Genomic DNA, 20,727 nt, shown 5'->3' with positions numbered 1-20,727 from the left:
TATGAAAGAAAGAATATTCATGCTCACTGATATATTCACTGTGTTATTTGCCTAAGGTACTTAAGTGATTCTTAGCCTCACTATCTAATATGCAAGTGAACAATTCTCTAGTATTTCAATTTTATGAGCTCAGCTAGTCAACAAAAGTGAAAATAAAGAAAAAATAATAAAGGAAAAATGGCATTTGGGATTTTTTATGTTTAAATTCTTGTCCTATAACAACTGGCACTGTGACCTCATACCTATCATGTTTGTGTTGCCTCTGGCCTCAAAGACTTCTCTGAATCTGACAGACTTGCAGACATTATTTATGTTTTCCCCTCAGTGTAATTGGGCTCAACAATATATCTTCATCTTCAAACCTAGTTTGCTGTGTATTGGTTCCTCAGGAAAAAAAATATCTTCTCCTTAGAGAGGTTCTTGTTTGTTATGCAGACTTTTATCGACCATATATGAAAGATCATGTTTCTAATGTTTGATGCTCAGATTCCCTGGTATTGAAAATCTATTTTCTTATCTTTAGCTAGCATTATTTGTTATTTGCATTTAGGGGGTTGAGGATATTCTAAAATATTTATTATCTCTTCTTAAGTGACTTTTAAAACATAATAGCCATTAGTTTCTTTTATGAGGTTTACTGAAAAACAGTTTCAGGTTTAACTAATCTCCAGTTTGCGAAAAATAAGTCTTCTCACAAGCTTAGTAAGCTTAGGAATTTTGTACATGTAAAATTTATGTTTCTGCCAAACTGGCATATGTATTTTACTATTTTTCATTGCATTTCTCTGTCTCATGTATGCCATTACTGAAAAGTAGTGTTTAAGATATACTGTCACTTCACCGAGTTATAACTCATCCTAGTGACTTACAATATGTCAAGATAAGAATAAAGCTTTAGTAGAGAGGGAAGAGGCTGGGAATAGGCAAACCAAGTGCAGAATAGTTCAGTGTAATTTATGTAAACACACAACATATAAAATAAACAGGAAATTGCTGATTCTTCAAATGTAATTGTAATAATTTTACTGTTGTTTCTAATTGTCAATTATGTCTAAGTATTTTCATTAAAATTCCCTTTTGAATTTACATTAGTATATATGTTATGGCACCCTGATGACTAAATGGCCGCATTTTACATAGCTGCATTTTACACTGTTACAAAAAGAGAAATTTATTATTAGAAATTATCTCTGTCTATTAGAGAGAATTAAGACCAGATGTCTTGTATTAGTAACTTCTGTTGGCTGCCTTGAACAATGGTACTACCTCAGCTATTCAGAAATAATAATTCACTGTTTTACTGTTTTTAGCTGAGACAGAATTCTTTTTTTCTTCATAGTAGCTTGTCTGATGCTATGTACGGTCGAATGAAACCCTGACCACCCCTACCTTCTGCATGCTTGCTCAGTCTGCAGAATGTTTTTGGAGTGTTTGATTGTTTGTAGGAAATCCAAACAGTCTAGGTATGAAGAGAAGGTACAGCAGCTGCTGTTGGTGGCATCAGGACCTGACCTTGTAAACTCCAAAACACATTGCCATGGAGACTTTTAGTGCTTGAAAGCCAATAAAATCTTATCAGAAATAAAATTCAGGGTTTTTAGAAAGTATCAATGCCAGGATGTCTGCTGCTTGATCTGCTGAACTGTGTTCAGTGCTCCAAATAGCTCGCTGTTACATAAATACTTTTTGTTGATATTTAGGATTCAAAGATATGAAGAACTCCTTTTCTTTTGGTAAAAATAGTCACTGAAAAAGCAGAACTAATAATCAAATAATCTCTACATTTTGACTACTGGGGCTGCTATATTTGTTGGGGACATGTGTTCTTTACAGTATATTTGGTACATATCTATGTATATGTTTAAACAATATTTGATGTTAGAAGGAATTTCTCTAGCATTGTTGTATTCTCCAGATTGTGCAAACTGCATGTAGCTGTACCAGTGTTCAGAGTAGCAGGCCTTTTAGACAGTTTACCTGAATGTCTTGGAGGAAGAACTGTGCATTAAAACAAAACCAATCAAAAACTATAAGAACTACCGGGCTTTGAGAAGATGGGAGATAGTCAGTAAACTTCCTGTTTAACTATAAAATTCTGTCATTTCTTGGCAGTTTTCTGGCTTTAATGGGAACTCATTCCTCCTACAGGGCAGACCTGAGAATGTTTTAATATACTTCAAGTAGTTCAACAGCATGAAGTTTGGGATTTTGTTTTTGCCCACTATTTCTCAAAGTTAAAGCACTTTTTGCTCAACACCACAATGGTCGATCTCCACCAACTTCTATATTTACTGTATCTCCATCTTTTTTTTTTTTTTTTTTTTTGCAGTTCAGAAGAAACTCTTCCAGGCCTGCATGACAAAACTCTCTGATCTGAACAGAAATTACTGGTGTCCATGGAGGATAGCCACTGCAGCTATGTCCTTCTGTCTGAATGTACATCAAAAATAGTACCTTTCTTCTCTGCACCACCCCCCCCCCCCCTATTTCTACCTAAATTACAATTTCCAAAGTAACTTAATGTATTTCCAAAAAAAGTGAGGGTTTTTTTTCCCCGCTGATGTTCATCACATTAATATTTCAGACTGTCAGTCTGACAAATTCAGAAATAACTGGAATGCTAAAGGAACAAGGGGAATTTATTCTGTATGCTTTCAAAACGCAAGAGCACTGTGAAGTCCTTTATATGAAAAAGGCAGATCAATCTTACTTTATCTTATCTAACAGCAGCAACAGTAAATTACAAAGCATGTGGCAATGACATAAATTAACAATTTGCAAAAATTTAGCACTACAACAACTGTGTCAATCACATTAAAATCTTTAAAGTAATAAGAACAATTTTAGGAAGACTTCTTCCATAATTATGATTTACAACTTAAATTTGTTCTTCCAGTCAAAAGATGTATTTATTTGGCTTCAGTTTAAGTCTTATGCTACATGAATATTAATGATATTGATGTATAAAAATAAAGGAAAGCTTAATAAATCAGATCATTAGGTCATGCAGTCATTTATCTTGCTTATGACAACAACAGATACTTGATTTCTTTTTAAAAGACAAAATGTATAACTATAAGCAAAAAGTATACTAGTCTCAGCAGGTGGTCAAAACCACAATTTTTGAAATTAAAAGCAAGAAAAGATATAGAAACATAGAATCATTTGGGTTGGAAAGGATGTTTAAAAATCACCTAGGCCCTGCCCCCTGCCATGTTTGAGGACGCCTTTCACTAGATCAGATTACTCAAAGTCCCATCCAACCTAGCCTTGAACACTTCCAATGAGGCACCCACAACTCCTCTGGGAAACCTGTTCCAGTGCCTCACTACCCTCACAGTAAAGATCTGCCCTCTCTGAATGGTGTAAAACCAGTGTCCCTGGTCCTATCACTATAAACCCTGGTAAATGTCTCTCTTTGTCTTTCTTATAAGCCTCCTTTTCTCTTTGTATTTCTTACAAGCCTCCTTTATGTCATGGTTTAACCTTGGCTGGCAACCAAGTACCACACAGCCACTCACTCACTTCCCCTCACCCAGAAGGATGGGGAGGAGAATCAGAAAGGAATGTAAAACTCAAGGGTTGAGATAAGAACAATTTAATAGGTAAAGTAAAAGCCACGCATGCAAGCAAAGCAAAGCAAGGAATTCATTCACCACTTCCCATGGGCAGGCAGGTGTTCAGCCATCCCCAGGAAAGCAGGGCTTCATCACACATAACAGTTCCTCAGGAAGACAAACGCCTTAATGCCAAATGTCCCCCAGCTTCCTTCTTCTTCCCCCAGTTCATATACTCAGCATGACACCATATGGTATGGAATATCCCTTTGGCTAGTTGGGGTGAACTGTCCTGGCTGTGTCCCCTCCCAATTTCCAGTGCCCCTCCAGCCGTCTTGCTGGCAGGGCCCAAGAAACCCAAAAGTCTTTGATTTACTATACACATGACCCAGCAACAGCCAAAACCATCAGTGTGCTGTCAACATCGTTCTCACACCAAATCCAAAACACAGCACTGTACCAGCTACTAAGAAGAAAATTAACTCTGTCCCAGCTGAAAGCAGGACAATTGGTGATTTTGACATTCCCTCAATGTCTTATCACAGAACGCCTGGAAGAGTTTACCATGGACCAGCATAATTTCTTAGCATCACCCTTAATGCTGAATCTGTATTATTAAAAGCATAACAGCACAGTAAGGGTTGGTTTCTACTAAATTTAAATATAGCCACAAATTTGTAGTTTACAGCCATAATCCTTCCCTCATAAGCACTTTTCAGAGTAACATAAGTAACCACTTTTCAAAGTTCAGTGGTCAGAATGGTTACATTAGGATCCAGAGAAATGGACTTAAAAGGTGCCCTGCAGAGAATGAACTCTGGTTTGATCTCCTGTTTCTCAAGAATTATCATCTCCATGCACAGTTGATGAGAAAGAGAACAACAAAGTTTGTGTGTCATTTTGTCCTAAGGAAAGTATGCAAATCAAGCATATGAATACAGCAAAGTAGTGAATTGCATTCACCACATGGGATATGCTAAACTGAAATTATTCTCAAATCTCTGGTGCTTCTGATATGACCAGAAACAATTGGGTGCAGGAAGTAAATTTTATAAGTTCATATTTTAAAAATGAATTTCTCGTAACATATTTATTTTAGAGTGAAAGTATATTCTTACACAGATGATGTGAAATGTTCACAACAAATACAGGAGAGTCTGAAAAATACATTTTTATACTTAAAGCTTTACTTTGGATACTTTGGTTAGACTGATGCCCTAAAATACTTAGCCAGCTTTGGGATTACTTCGCATTGCCAAGTAGAGTTGACTGAGAAGGAAGTTGTAATATGCTCTCCTGAGTAGAGGAGTGTTATCCAAACACACACATGCACAAAAACACACACAAAGTTTGGAACCTACCCCTCAAATCCTTAAGAGCTTTTGTGATTTTACTATCATTAATTTTTATTCACTGCTAATAGCCATAAATTTAATGTAGATAGATGTCTATATTTAGATGCATGCAATCCAACTCTTGAAATGGGATTTTCCTCACTTAACCTGTAATGTATGCATCAAAATAAAATTAATTATGCCACAGGCAATCTAGAAAGTTTAGATTGCTATCCTGCTGCCTATGTTATAACTAATAACAAGCTTATTGAAACAGAGTAACTCTTTTCTTTTATGTTTGTACAACAGTAAGCACATACAAGTCCTGAGGGTACAGACATAATCATAGCATAAATGATACAAAGAATGCTTTTTCCAGAAATTTTTTTTAATATATAATTTTGAAGCAATTCCTTTTTTATAAGCATCTGTGTAGGTGTGGGGGAAAAGCGTGGCAGAGAAGGAGGCTGGAGGAACTTTTTGCCAGTCATGTTAACTCCCAGTTCAAAAATAAATAATTCCAAGTTAGTTGCTGTCAAACATTTTATTAAAAGATAAGAACATAAATATTTCTATTATATGTAAAAGGGTTTGTACATAGTTGTTCGTTGGTTGTTTGTTTTTTGTTTGTTTTTTTTTTTTTTTTTTTTTTTAAAAAAAACGTTCTATCAATAATTATATTAATGGAAATATTTGGAAATTAACTGAAATTATATTCATGAAGGTCCAAGTAGTAATAAATTATTTCAATTCATCACTTCAAATAAAATGTTAGTTTGAAGCTGGCATGTCATGCATTCTTTCAAGCCTGCTATTGACAATTCTAAACATAAAATCACATATACACAGCTCAGAAGGAAACTATAATATTTTTCAAAATCGTGTGACAACCTAGGAAAAATACAGTTGACATTAATCGTTAATAAAGGTGTTTAGTAATGTGATTTTTAGTTATATTTTCAACTCACAAGATACATAGTTTCATATTTAGTGAAAAAACATTGCATAGTGTCCATCAGTGTGTTAGCCATCTAATATTTAGGTAATCAGTTTTATCTAGACCACTAAGACCTTTTTTATAGTGAATTGAGAGCTATAGGCACCTCTAGAAGGTGTTTTATTTTACTGATTTTATCAAGTATAGGATTGTCCTCTTTCATAGGTGAAAAAAATGGCTTGAGTTGTGAATGCTAACAGGCTACAAATAATTGGGAGGGGTAGATGGTTGAATGTCCAGAATTAAGTTTCTGAAATCTCAAGCAGAAGACTCCTACTTGCTAGCCACAGTGGGTAAAGCTTGGTTGTAAATTTTGCAACAATTGGATTAAGCAATACTGGCACATCCCGAATAAAGAAGGAGACACAGGTCAGAAGCAGCAAATGATAGGTTGGTTATGTATTGTGCTTCTGCACATGCATTGTTTAGATTGGGGAAGCCAGGGGTCACAACCCACAAGGAAGAGCTGATGCCAAAAAGTAGGGTTTCTGTAGAGAAGAAATTGTATTAGAGAAAAGAAAGGAGCCTGGAAAGTAAACAATTCTGGCTGAAGGAAAGGTCTGGGAAGTGGGGGAAAATTCCAGAGATCAGACAACTAAGTGGAGGCAAACCCCTGGGAAATGCCCAAAGAGGGATCTTTGCTGGTGATGCCCAAGAGTGGTAACTATGAGCAGCAGCACAGCATGAACTGATACAGCTTTCTGCCCAGGCTTACCCCACCAATACAGATCTTTGTGCTGGGAAACATAGTGCTGTGGGTTAGTAAGTGAGCAAGTGTATGAGCAAGCTCGTGAGCTAATCAAGCAGCCCAAATATTCCAGTCTTATTGGCTGTAATCCAGATCCACTGTCTGGATCCAACATCCAGATACCCGTTATCAAGATCCACTAGGGTTTGTCATTTACTCAGTTTTGGCTATTAATGGTGCTTGTAGGGTGCTCACCTGTGTCACACACTCCTGTGATTAGCATCTCCAGCAACACAACATGCAAGAGGTATGACCTCTACAGGAGTTTTGACTTCCACCCCTGCAGCTTTTCTGTTACAAGCACAGCAAGGACCCTGCTGGTTATACAGACTCCATCCACACAACACCACGGGCTGTCATTTATTGTGCCTTGCTTGTGACACCCTCTTGAAGTAAATGCCTTCTTAATTTGTTTCACAAAGCTATCCACAACAGGTAAAAATCTGAGTCCTAAGGGTTAATTTAGAGTATGCCATTGGTCAGATTATTTTTCTCCTTGTATTTATTACACTGCATTTATTATCATTGATTAACATTCAGTTTTATCTGTGATTTGATTACCTTCTTTTGTGTAGTAGTTAAACAACTCTTTACAGTTTGTTTTACCTTTCATTGCTGGAATAGTCATGCCTCATTAACAGACTTTGTTCACCATGTTTTCCATATCATTGGTTAGCATAGGTCACAACATTGAACCCTCAAGGAATCTCCTATTATTTTTCCTTCACTGTGAAAACTGGTAATCTGTTCCTATCCATCTTGTATATTTAATACAAGTGGTTATCATTAAGTATGAAGAAATCTTTGCTCTTACAACAGCTTGGTTTGGGTAAGGGACTCTAAGAAGGTCTGTCAAAAACTTTTTTGAAATATAAGCACATTTACATAGTGAACTACTCTTGTTTATATGCTTATAAATTCCTTCAAAGAACTCTAATATCTAAGACATTTCTTTCTGCAAGCCTTGTTGACTCTTCACATTATATCTACCACCATCTCCACTAATTCTGTTCTCTACTATAACATTTTCAAAGTAGAGAAACAAAAATTGCTTGCTCACAATTCTCCATATTTTCCTAGATTCCTTTTTAGGTTATCATTTTAGTTGACTTTTAAGAAGTTGGCTGTTGCCTTTTGTAACTTCCCCATTCCTACTGAAGAGTTTCCTAGTTAAGTTGCTTCAGAATTCATAGGTGTTTAATACCTGTTTCTCCCAAACTGCTAACAAATGTTAATAAACTTGCTAAACAAGAGAGCATGAGTACTATTCATCCAGTTATCTATTTAAAATACCTTCTGCTAGTATTCTTCTGTAAATCAGTTCTTCTAATTCTTCTCTCTGATGTGTGAATTTTCTTTTTCATTATTCCAAAGTGACAGTGATACAAACAATTTTTGTTTTAATGAAATGTTACTGAATCATCTAATTGTCTTTCAGCCTTACTATGAGATTCTTGCTTCTGTTGTGATTGAAACAACTTTATTTAGCAATATTTTATTCTCATATAAGTTCCCTCTCAAAATCTTTTTCTGGTATGTCTCATATCAGGGAATTGTTTTAATTTATTCAGTCCTGAGCTCCTTTTGTAAGATTTAAAGGACAGAAAATGACCCTATAAAGTAATTTCAAAATTATCAGAAATAAGACAGCAACCAGTCAATCATTAACACACTTCCAGGGACTCTAAATTTCTTCTTTGATACTTTCTATGTAATCACTGTTAAGACTCAGTTTTACTTAGTTTAACATTTGATGCTATTAAAGAGGCATAGGGAAATGCATTAGCAAAGTGAATGTTTGATACGTACGGGAAGAGAAGATAATAGAAATACTTGAAGGAAAAATAACCATTTCTAAAGAGAAGGAGACCTGGTTATTTTATGATTAAATTTTATGCTTTGACACTTTTCAATTCTTTGAAAGCTAGTGATAATAAGGAAAATTACTTCTTAGTCTGAGCAGCAGCTTAAATGAAACCAATAAAACCTAAACACTGCAACTTTTGTACGTTAGTTAAATGTATTTTATCTCTTAGAGCTAAAGTGGATAATGAAATTTGTTACTTAAGGGATGATCAGTGAAAGTGGAAATTTTGATAATTTTATGTTGCATATCTAGGGTGTCAGAATTACATATGATTAAAATGTTGCTGCCATGGCTAAGAGGGAGTCCTGTGGGTTATGAATTAATACTGTCTAAGGGAACAAAAATGGAGTTAATAACTATTCCTTTTTCTCTTCAGTTAGAGATAAAAGTGAATTTCTTTTTCTGTCCCTAAGTGTCTCAAGACACATTTTAAGTTATCTAAGAAATATAGATAATTCCTTAACTTTGTAGTCTGTTTATATAAGCAACAATAGTTGCTGTTAGCCAATAAAGAAAGATGCTGATGGAGGCCTTAGGGTTAGACACTGATGACTGCAGAGGCCTTATTTTTCAAGGGGTGTAAGGTTCAAAGGATGTTTTAAGCAGATATATACAAAAACTTGACTGACAGGAATAGAATAACTTTTGGTATCATTTGGCTGAAGAAAGGTGGTAGATCTTAAAGTCAGAAGAAAACTATAAAGGAACACCAGGCACCAAATACAGTGTGAACTGAATTAAGAGAAGTTGAACATTTGTCTACAATGTAGAACATGGACTTTAGACTGTGCCTGCAGTTTTCTAAATCTACATAAAAATGTGTCTTTCCTAAAGGGCTCTGAACTTAATGGACCAAGTAAAAAAAGTGCAGGTAATATAAAAAGTGAAAAGTAACTTCTGCTCTCTTACACATGGAATATAGAGACAGAATGAAGAACAGAAAAAAGTGGTCCTCAGGCTTAGTTCAGCAAGATGATTAGTGAAATGCACTGCCTTTAAAACTATTGGTCCTGAAATTAGAGTCCTAAATCTTTATTTGCCTACCTAGGTAAGAGTATAAGGAGCCTTTAAATAGATCAACTTTAGTTAATATTCTAGAATGGCTTTGGATACTGAATATTAGATATTTCAATGTATTTTAGAAACGTTTTATTTCTAGATTAAGTCTGTGTCTTGGTAGATTGCAGTGTCTCCAGTAGCCAGATAAGTATTTATTATAGTGATGTTTTTGACAACTCCAATTTAGGCACTGGAAAGTAATCTGAAAATATTAATTTTAATTAATTAAAAGAGAAGCAAAAATGGAAAAACCTCAGATGATCTGTCATTTGGATGGCACCCAGAGTAAAAATCCTAGAAATATATATTTCTCAGGAATTTTTGAATCTGAGGGGAAAACAACCAACAAACGAAAAAAAAAAAATTCTGCTATTGAATCCAAGAGGAAACTTAAGGAATACACTTTCAATGTTGTCTTTAATTATTAAAAATGGTGCATAATGAAAGAAATATAATGTCATGTGTAATACTGATATGCAGAATTGGAGAGAAACTGAAATTTCAGACTTGAAATTATTAGTCATTTACCATGAATTGCTAAAAGCACCAATGATAGCTTGCCACTTTATACTGATTTTCAGTTCATTTTTCCCAAGTTCTTTGTTACGGAGCATAATATCAGTTTGATGCAGGTTTCAGTGTCTGGCACATGCTAAATGTGACATGGCAGCTTAAACTCATTTTAAAAAAAGATTGGTAATGAACACTACAATCAACATGGTACCGCATATTTACACTGATGGTAAATGCAATATTAATTTGAGCTCTGTGTACTATTCCATTCTCTAAAATCAACCACATAACTTTATGTTGACTGCTATTTTGAACAGTGTTGCAAAAGGTGCCTGCAGGGATGGGTGAATTGGTGATTGTAACAGGCATATAGTTTTTCTTTTTGTGCTACACATACAAGAGATAACTGAAGATTCAATCTTCTCTTTCCCATCTCATTATGAGGAGGGGAAAAGGTGATGTGTGTGTTTCTGGCCTTTGGACTCTTTTTCTCTGCCTCAAACACTTGAGACCAGATATCTGCCTACAGCCATAAAAGCTATTAAAAAATTACAAAAGCTCACATCAGCAAGAGCGTTTTGCAGTTCATCCAGGGTTTGCAGCTTGAGAATTGGAAATATCTTGGGTCTGCTGGTGAGAAGTGCCTTTGGGAAGACGTTCTAAAAATTGTACAGGGAGTGTAGCCTGACATGCAGGCAAGGAAATAAAAGCTTACGATAAGAATTCTTAGGTATATTTTAGTATTTTTGAGAAGTGACCTAAGCATTTAGATGCGTGAACTCTAAGTGCCAAAACCACTTTTCAAAGCACATAAACTCCTAACCCACTTAGAATGCCTCTGCGTCAGCATTTTAGTTCAAATCAGAAGTGCACTTTGAAGTAAATCTCCCAGTTGCCAACACCTTCCCACCTCCTCCTGCCCCTTACTACCCTTCATGTTGCAGAGCACAAACTCACCCACTCAGGACCCTAAGGACCTACCCAGGCTCGCCTTGGCCTGAGCTGGATGTATATTTTTTCAGCAGTCCTAGAGCTCACGTGACTGGTGCCTGCCCTGCCATAGCTGAAGCCCTGGGAATACCACACATGGCAAAGCTCTTATACTCCTCAGCTGTCACTGAGTAACAATCACCCTTCACATTAGGCTTTGTGCAATTTTCCAGCTTAAGCTGGGACCCAGTGAGAAGAAAGCAGACAGTGATGAAAAAAACACATAAAAATAGCCTGAAGTGGCCCCAGGTCTATGAGGTAAGGAACTCCACTCCTAGCCATGGTGTCATGATGCAATTCATTCACTGTAAACCTTCCCTCTCATTGTTGAAGAAAACTGCATTCATCAAGCTTAGGACCCAGGGGAATACTGAAAGCATGAGCATTGCACCACAGCAAAGAGGTAAGTAACAGGAAGGGTGGTTATGCGTAACAATTTGAACTGTATTGTTATTACTGGGTTGTGGTTTTTGTTTTTTTTTTTAATTAATTAGATCATGTGGACTACTAGGCATTTAAAACATTAACTAGACAAGCAACACATTTCTGTTGTTATATACAGAGTGTAGCCCCTTTTGACCATAGCAAGATTTTTAGTAAAACAATGCCTGTGGAGAAACAGATTTCAGGGTCTCAACACTAATGTTTTGCCCATAAAGTCCTTGTTCCTTGTTATCATAAATTTCCATTCAAATCTGATCCTTAATATCTCTTTGGCACCAGAATAAGTCCAAAGACAGCTTTGACTTTCTTTATAAAAAAAAGTAATATCAAAAATATCTTCAATCAACTGTTATGATGCTGCATGGTAGCAAGTTCATCCTGTACTTCTTAAAGAGGATTTATCTGAAAGGGAAAATTCCTATTAAAATAAGCTTATTGGCAGATCATTGCCTAGCAAAGTTCTTCAAATCACCTATTCCACAAAAGGTCATGTTTTAGTTTCTAATCTATCTAGAATACCTGTCCTTAAATTTTTCCCCACAGTCTATTCTGCAAGGCCATTCCAGTGGCCTCTTCTCAGACTCCTGTCAACACTGACTATCTGGAATTTAGTACAAAAGGTCTGTGTATTTTTTAAAAAAAACCTGCTATGATAACCAGCTCTAAGCAAGAGCTCTAAGTTGGCAGTTTTTCAAGGCCTGGGTGATTTTTTTATCTACCTTTTGGCAGAAGTTCACTTCCCAAATACTGTGGGTTTAGGTGTTTAACAGGTTTGCCAGTAACCAAGCAGAAGTTTGCTTAAGTTGTATTTAGATATGAATGGCTTTTGTTTGTGGGGATTTTTTCTGTTTGGTTGGTTGGTTTTTAGTCCCTTATGCAACAAAATATTTAAATAAAAACTTAGAAAGTAAAGAAGTAATTAGAAGTGTCGTATTTCATGGCATCAAGCAAAATATGTCAGTTTTTGCTTAGTCAAATTTCTCTAAAAATTCTTTAAGGGTTATTAATTCCTGTTGCCTGAGTGAATGGCAAGAGGAGCTGCAAGTTTATTTGAATGCCCATCACAGTTCCAATGAGTGACACATTCTGTAAGCCCTATTTAACTAAGGTTAACTTAATTCAAGGTTTTTTGTTTGGGTTTTTTTGGCTGGTATTTGCGTTTTGGTGGGGTTTTTTTAGGGTCTATTGATACACCGGGTTAATTCCAGCAAGCTGGTTTAGGTAAGGTTTTATTTAAACAGGTTGAAACCTATTTCACAGTCTAAAACATATACACACGCAAAGCTACCACAGGGACATATTGTGCATTTACAAATAGAAAAGGAATTGTCAGATTCACAGCATTTCAACACTAACTTGGCAGATTTTCTGCTTATTCCTGGCAGTGCTGAATGTATTCCAGTTCATATTTTTTTCCTGTGTGTCCTAGGCCCAAAGCCAATACATACACCCACATATGGGGAATTCTTGGTACAACCAGGTGTTTAGGGATGAATCCTTCTAGTGTTGGCATCTGGGCCTGGGTCTGCTCCCTTGGCACATTCTTCTCTCTGACTCCTGGATTGGTTCTGCTCCTGACTGCTGCAACATCTGTTCAGCTGTCTGCAGCTTGGCAAAGTGTTGTGTTTCTTTATATTTCTGCATGTCAGATTTCTTTGATACTCTCAGAAGCATGTACAAGTTAAAATTTATTCCATTGTGCTAGTTAATAGGGCAAAATATGGATTTTTTGATGGATATATGGATATATGATTTTACATGATCCATATGAAGACACAAAGCCCTCATATACAGAGGGAAAGAACTTGATCTTCATGTCTCTGTTAATTGTGAAACTGTAGAAATTTGTTTATGCATTTATATTTTCTTACATATTTTACATGGGGTTTGGGGATTTTGGGTTTTATTGATTTTGGGGTTTTATGTGTGTGTGTGTTTGGGTTTTTTTTTAAATAATAAGTAATCATATCACATCCGCTTTAAAGGAAAGCACTCACTACTTAGGCTGCCTCTATAAAATCAATTCCTTTAAAAGAGGACTCTCTGTGATCAGCAGTTCATTATTTACATATTTTTTCTATAAACAAAATTGAATTATACTTAATGTTGTATTATTTGCTGAAGCACATTAATAGTGGAATAGTTCTAACAGTTAAAAAAAACAAAGTAAAAAAGACTTGGGGTGACAGAAGGATGTGATGATGCATTCAACAGTTTCAAGTATTCTGCTGCTAAACCTAGCTGTGATTAATAGCATGTGATCCCTTCCTGTGGCCATCAAAAGGCTTAGAATATGTGTGAGATTTTATAGGCTTGAAGTACATGAACAAGTTCATATATATTGTTGCATATGAAGTAATATTAAAGGTTGTCAGTGAGAAAATGAGCTGGATCCTGACTTCTTTTGGCCACTTCTTTCAAATGTCTTGTATTTGTATTTTTCTGACTGAAATCCCTTCCATTGCAGCATCTCTTGCTCCCCACCTCACTCCACATAAAAGCCACAAGACTACTCTTGCAGAGCATCTTCGCTTTGGAATCTGTGATCACTTGAAAGATTCAGTGACTCAGACCAGCTTCTTCAAAGCAAATATTGCTTAACTACACACAAGAACAGAACAATCAGGAAGAGAAAGGTTAAAACAATTCTTAGTAGAGCTCAGTAATTCCTTTAAGAGTTAGGTAGGTTTAATTTATGTCAAGTGTTTGAACTCCTCTGAGAAAGTTAGTGCTTTCTTCTCATTGCTTACTCAGTTACTGAAATGACATGCTTTGTTTCATTTTGTTTGATAAAGGAGCTTCTTTTGTGTTTATTTACTATTTATTACTGTTTATTTATGGTTACATTTTTTCCTTTTATTAGACAATATTTCTTTCAAAATCAGTTTTGAATGTATTTCCTCTGTACTTTACTGCTTACATATTTTGAGACAGTTAGAAGCCAGACTGGTTACCCTTAAAACAAAGAACCATTTCCCAAGAAAGACTGCCTAGCCTATCCACTTTCCTTTCAGATTCGTGCATGAATTGGTTGAGTAGAAATACTGGCCGTGTTTAACCTAATCTGAGTAACGTAGGCAATGACATGGGAAAAAAAAATTAAAAAAACAATCACCCTGAACTATTGAAGTATACATTTTAAGAACAAGACAATCTTACATTTTAAGAATGAGGTAAACTGGCAACTGGACTGAAGAACAGGATCCCCTTTTAGAAAGAGAAAAATGAAGATAAAAGTGGAAGCATAACTTGGAATAGACTAGCAAAAGAAATCTTTAGAGGTTAACACTGTAGGCAGTCTGCCATAGACTCTTAAGATTATATTCATATATAGTTGCTGATCTCTTCCCAGAGTAATAAATATACAATGACTCATAATTCTGGGAATCTTTAGCAGAAGGAAGATATTGTTAGTAATACTTTAGACTAGATATCCCTGGATATAACAGCTGCCAGATTTACCTACCTGATAGTAAAAAAGCCAATGGAAAAAACCTGCATTATACATCGCATTGATAAGCAATGAAGATCTTACGGTGAACTAGTCACAAAAAATAACTGTCAAATTGATGCTGATATGATCCTCTTGAATTAAATGTAAGGATTCTGATTTCCAAAGGAACACTTTTGAACTATTATGCTTTATTTGAACACTGCCATGTAGTCAACATCTTTATGCAGTCTAACATGGTAATGGATTCAAAGCATAGTAAAAATCAAACTTAAATGCTCACAATAGCCATTTTAAAAATTCTTTGATTGAAAAATTAATCACTCATGTTATCACCCATATGTCCATGTATAACCCCAACCTTAGTGTTATATATAGATAGTAATAGCTATTTCATCTATGTGAGCATGCAGCACAATTTGTCTGAACAACTCTGATTCCTAGCTGAATCCCACCCCAGAACAGAAAGCTAATAAAAGATCTAGCTCATCCTAAGTAAGCCATATTATGAAGGTTTAACTGATAATTGTTACAAAGAAGACCTGTACATCCCAGTTGCATTTCACATTCAACATGCAGAGAATGTGGTAGCCAAGCTATTTATTTTTATTCTACTTACTCTATCATTATTTTACATTACATTAGCTGCACACCATCCACTCTGCACACGTAATAAGGTATGGGTCCTCCAGACCCCTGCATCATTAACTACATACCAAAAAGTCATTATTATCTGCTTGCTGTTCAGCAGACTTTGTGAAATGAATTGGTGGTCTCAGGCAAATGTCCACAGCTCAACGAGTTCGTGATGCAGTTAGTATTACTGTACTCCATTACTGAAAGAGTAAGCAAATAGTGCATAGAGTGGCACATCACCCACTGAATTATACTGTGATTTGTAAAGGTGGCCACTGCAGCTAAACTTTAAAATAAACCACGAAAACTTAAAAAAGCCAAATGAGGCAATATGGTTTGTTTGCAGGAATCTGTATTTAAAAACTGGGATTTTCTGTGCCCATAACTATCAATCAGTTACCATAGGCTATAGACACATGTACATTAGAGAAGAATTACACTAGGTGATTACATAGGTAAAATGTATGTTTTATTCTAAGAGTTGTAACAGTGAAGAATGCCAAAACTCAAAAATAGTCCTGGAACATTATTAGTAATAATTCACTCACGGATCCATTTTCCATGGTCCTAGTTCCAATTTCTATAAAAAACGTAAATTATAAGTGAACCTGTAGGCATTACTGGGAATACATACGTATTTGCTGGAGAGCTACACGATCTTTTATCTGGGACAGAAAGAAAAGATTTTTTTCCTACAAAAAATTATAGACTGTGATCCTAACGGTAAAGAAATATGAAGTACACTTAAGTGTGTATTCCAGGGAAGGAAATCTCTGTCTTAAATTTGAGTTAGATTAGGGAGTCTTTGCACATGTTGGTGAACTCTGTTTCAGAGTAGTATTTTGAGTATTAGTAGGACTGTTCACATTGAAAAAATCATTACTCATCAAAATCTGGGTAAAAAGTAAAATAAGTCATACATTTAAGAACAGAATTAAAATAAAACCCTATAGATTGGTCTCTATATTTTATGCTTATTTTTGCAATTGATAGAAATTCAACATGAAACACAAAAGTAAAAAAAAAAACATTCAAACAAAAGTATACAGAAAATATTCAAAACCAGGGTCAAAATTCCAAAGAACAGTTAGCATTTAATAAGTTATGCAGTTACTTAAGTGTTATGTGGCCATTCATGTGACAGTATCATCAGAGATTATGCCATAACGTTATATAGATGTCACATTGGCACATGATCATAGTCTAATGTGACATGATGCTAGCAGTAAAGAATTAGACAGCTTTTAAAAAGTAATATATTCCTGGTCTCCTGTGCCTACAAATTTCATCTAACTTTACAATTGGCAATGTCGGATATACTAGGAAAGCTGTGAAGGTATCAGACATGAGTAAGTTAATTCTTTATTTCTTTATTTATTTCCTGATTCTTGATGCTATTACTGAAACAGGAAATAAGGTATCTCTAGGCAGAGCAGTGTGACAAGCTTATCTGCTTGGCAGATAAGTGTGTCCTAGAGGGTGTGGTAAACAAAGGTCACTTATTTAAGAAACTTATCTTTTCTCATGTAAATAATATTAACAATGGTTGGTTTTGCTGCTGAATATTTGGTACAAGTTCTTTAAAGATCATAGGATTCCAGTACATTCCCCAGATTCCCAATTGCTCTTTTACAGACCATGACATTGGCATCCATAAGGCTCTGGACGAGAAAAGGACTGAAATACCATGATTTATACTGTAGAGAAAATGCACCTTTTGCTCTTTCTGTTATGCTTCTGTAAAGTACCAAGCTTTACTTTTCACTGCATCATTGCAGCTAATTGTAGCTTCAACTTCCAGTTCACATTATTTTGAAGCGGGTTCAAGGAAGCACCTCTTGTAGACCTGCAGACTGTAATAGAAATGTGAGGTTTTTCTCTTAGGTAGTGGTAAGATGAGAATCTCGGCATGTGAAGGAAAGGAAAGAAAAAATTTGCACTACTTGTATATTTGTTTCCTGAGTGCAGATAACTCATGATACAAAAAGAAATAAAATACAAAGAACTACAAAGAAGACATTAAATGCAACATCAGAGAATGAAATTGTTTCTACTTGAAAAGAAGTACCTATGATGAATGTGGCAATTACTGTGAACAGACAAGGCAACAAATGAAGGACTTAGAGAATGGTGCAGATAGACATTCATGACAGATGTTATGAGGATGCCAATGGACAAATTGCCAGACAAGTAAGTCAGAGAAGACACTGACAAATATACTGCAAGGGATAACTTTTCAAAGAAGGTCAGGAAAGGAAAAAAAAAAAAAGCTTATATAATGTAAATCTGTAACAAATTTATGCTTTGCGTCTTAAAAAATTACAAGACAGTATACAGAATGATAAAGTTACCACATCAAATAAAAAATTTATACCTTGAAGGTGTTTCTTTGTCCCAGATAATTGCCGCCTTTGGTAAACTGTACTATACAAAATGACTTCAGCTTTACAGATGTACTAGAGGAATCAAGACCTCAGGTATACATGACAGGACATGGGGAGAGGTATGTTTCTCAGAATGGGACTCAAAGTATCAGGTTTGAAGCAACCTAAAACAACCACCAAATATTGGACAGATGGTTTGGCATAAAGAACAGCATAGGAAAATATGTTTGTGTATTTCATGTAAATCAAAAAAAATGCAAGGATCTGTGCTAAGGTTTTCAGAATTAAAATTTCTTGGAGAAATGAATGCAAGTTATATCTCTTCATTCTCCAGTCTCCCTCTCGTGCTCTGCAAACGTGCTTATCAGCTGTCATATGTCAAGTATGTCATATGTCACACATATGCATATATAGAAATACACGGAGTCACACCTACATATAGAAATGTATGCCAGTCACCTGGGTGAAAAGGAGTCCTGTGTTCAGGACTTCAGTTTAACTTGGTTTAGATGAGGAATTTGAACGACCATCATGTTCTAAGGAGAAGTTCTAAGCTGAGGGACATTGGATCATATGGGGGAAGATTAAGTCCCTTTAAAGAAAAAAAGTCTCCTTCCTAGATATGACAAAGAAGTAATGATCAATGTGGGAACAGGAGACTGCCATGTTATGTTGTACCATACCATAATAACCTAGGTAGTTTTCATTTATTCCTTGGTAGATATATATTAAAAATAAAATAAAATCAGCATATTGAAAAATCTTTTTTACATCCTCTAATAATGCACTTATAAGAGGTGATTTCAGTAAAGAAGACAAGGACAAATATTTAATATTAATAAGCACAAAATATTTTTAGTATGAGTATATGTAGTAACTGATTAATTTTATATAAATATTCTACATTTTTTGCTTCTTGCATTGGCAAGCAAGTTGATTGTAATGCATGCCCAATAATTTAGTTACTTTTTGTTTTGTTTTGTTTTTACTTCCTGTGAGTTAAGCTATAGTGGCCAAAATAAGAGACAAGTTGTTGCATTATATAGATGACTTCTAAGATTTGATTAGGTGTTTCTGTCGTACCTGGAAAAAATATGAATTTCAGGAAAGTAAATCAATAAAATTAATTCTAGATGTTTAATTATTCAGTAGCATGTTAGCAATTAAAGAGTTTGGGTTTAATTTTAGAAAGAAATACACGTTTCATGATATTGATCTTCCACCACTAAATAAAATCAGATTATATCACCTATGTTCCCTTCCGCAGAATTTAAGACAAAAAATGCGTTGCTAGTAATACATATGAGGTTTATTAACACTCAGATTATAACATGCCCACCTGGGAAAAAAATAGTAAGTTTTAAAATTTGGTGTTTAAATCATACCTTCTCAAGGCCCTTGGTACAGCCTTGCACTCTTCAGTGGTTTTGGCTGCCTGCATCAGACTACTGCAAGAAAGACCTCTGAGAAGTGGGATCCTCTACCTCACCTTCACTTGGAAACTGTATTTACATTCCAGCCCTGGCCCTTGGTCTCTGCCTGTGTGACTGTGCAATCCTGGCCAGGCATTTCACTTATTCAGATCCTGACTCTGACCCACCCTTATGCAGGTGTCCATTGTTGCAGCTCTGTGACACTCTTTAGTGAAATCCCTTTTACTTCCTACAGCTAAACAGATGGAAAAAAAGGAAAACTGTGTAATGAAATGAACATGCTCAGACCACGTAGTCCAAAGTCTAGTGGTTGGTTGTCTGTCATGTGAGCAAAACTTAACTTGGCCTTTCTAAGGATGAGGGATGAGAGAGTGAGACAAGATTTTTCCCCACCCTTATGCATTTCTCCTATATGAATATATACATATATTAATTTCCTACATGAGAACTCTGCTTAACAAAAACCCCTCACCTCATGAAAATAATTTCATTAATATTTCTGATGCATTTGCACGCTATAGAATTAAAGACTGAAATGTATCGAGAAAGAAATTGTAATACTGATACTTACTAGCTTGTCATTGCTTTACCGTGCAATATTCACATTTTGCTATCTTAGTTTTCAGTTCAGTTCTCATTCTGTATGAGTCGTGTGTCTTAATATCTTTATATATCTACATCTGCATTCATGTTCTGTAAGTCTACAGCATGAGAAGAATCCCACGAAATCACGAAGAAGTAAACAGAATACAGAAAGGGGCAGAGGGGGAAAGAGGTAAAGCTAGAATCTCAGTGTTTTTTCTTCAGTGCCTATTGACAGGCTTCAGCCATTCCCACAAAAGCAGACTAAATAATTGTCTCTCTCTCTCTCTCAATATACAGTCTCAAAAAAAAAGGGGAAAATGTATTTTTGCATATAAGCAGTAAACCAGCATAAATAATGCTTTACATGAGAAGTAATCTGCTGCTCCTGTGTAGCACACTACTCCTTTTGATTCTTAATGGTATTACATGAAAAGGACTGTTCCTACAAATCTTTTACTAGGTCAGAAATAGTAAACCCTTGTCTTTTTATTATTATAGAATCACAGACTCATAGAATCATAGAATATCTCAATTTGGAAGGGACCCATAAGGATCATTGAGTCCAAATCCCTAGTCCTCACGGGACTACCTAAAATTAAATCATATGACCAAGAGTGGTGTCTTCAGTATTTTTGTATCAAGTCAATCTATCCAAGGATAATACTTTTTCTCTATATCATTTTATGTTTGTCAAAGCATAATCTGTGCTAAAATAAAACTGAGAAATCT

The sequence above is a fragment of the Falco punctatus genome (assembly GCF_963210335.1).
Source record: "Falco punctatus genome assembly, chromosome: 2".
NCBI lineage: Eukaryota > Metazoa > Chordata > Aves > Falconiformes > Falconidae > Falco > Falco punctatus.
Note: the sequence above shows the minus strand (reverse complement) of the source record.